Here is a 1120-nt window from a genome sequence, read left to right as displayed (position 1 = left end):
CTGGGAAAAATCTAATTCCTCCATGCGTGAATGAATTTTGATAATTTGTGGCACTGTTCCCAACACAGAGTCCGAAACCAATAAGTTGGGAAATTCGGCATTGCAGATCTTGGCAGTGCTTTTATACGCCGATGCATTTTTACACTCCGGAATTCGTTTTGCTAACACGGTCTACAAAAGCGGGTACAACTTCTACGCATACCGTGTGATGATTAGATAAAATGTTGATACCCATTTGCTGCGATAACCACTACCATAATACATGAATTGACCTAAATAGGGATTTGTTTGTAATTGAATTCGTAAATTGATTTGAAGTGAATAAAGTTTAATCAATAATTTAATCAATTTTTTTTCATACATTGTTTTATTCATTCACTAGTTTAATCAATAATTTAATCAATACATACAAAAGATAGCTCTGCACAGTAGCGATATCGTACCCAATGAGGAACATCCGAGGTGCGATTATTGCTAATTGAAAAAAACACAAATGATTACTAAACCAACGGCAGTCCTACGTCAACCTTGCGGTTATATCATAGGTATAACTCGTCCATAGTTTTTCTCGATACGATGGGTGAGCGGCAACAAAACCAATTGTTGATTCCCACGTTCATTTTGAAATTTCAGGAGGCTCCTGGCAGGATCGTCAATGTGAGTATGCCGATACTAAGGAATCAACCAACGTTCTCCACTATATTCATTCACCGACGGAGACCAAAAGCGTTTATGCTTGGGGAAGATACTCAACACTTGTTTGATTGTTGAAAACTCTACCTACTTATTGTTCCTCCCGATTGTGTTTATGTTCGTGACCTGCCCCCGATTGTCGAATCCCGGGTAGTAAGTTAACGTGAATTAATCATTCATAGTCACACACAAACAAACAACAGCCATGGAAGCCGTGAGGCGATCAAACGAAATCCTCGTTTCTGGAAAACGCGGAAACAATATTGTTGAGGTTAGTCCCATCTCTGCAAATCATGTAATTAGCTCCTTTGAACTTTTACTCAGTTCGATCTTGGGTTGAAAACAAATTTGACACGTTGAGTGGAAGTTGACTAACAACCAGCAATTGTTGGAACATGTGAAAAGTTATGTCATTCGTTGGGTGGTG

At 38.8% G+C, this 1120-nt stretch overlaps 1 pseudogene; it reads left to right on the top strand.

The window, feature by feature from the left end:
* The first annotated feature begins 417 nt into the window (after window positions 1-417).
* On the top strand, window positions 418-498 carry LOC129782202 (U4 spliceosomal RNA; annotated as a pseudogene).
* The last annotated feature ends 622 nt before the right edge of the window (window positions 499-1120 follow it).

Source organism: Toxorhynchites rutilus, unplaced genomic scaffold (genome assembly GCF_029784135.1).
Source record: "Toxorhynchites rutilus septentrionalis strain SRP unplaced genomic scaffold, ASM2978413v1 HiC_scaffold_459, whole genome shotgun sequence".
In the NCBI taxonomy this organism is placed as follows: domain Eukaryota; kingdom Metazoa; phylum Arthropoda; class Insecta; order Diptera; family Culicidae; genus Toxorhynchites; species Toxorhynchites rutilus.
This window is presented reverse-complemented; position numbering and strand designations above follow the sequence as displayed.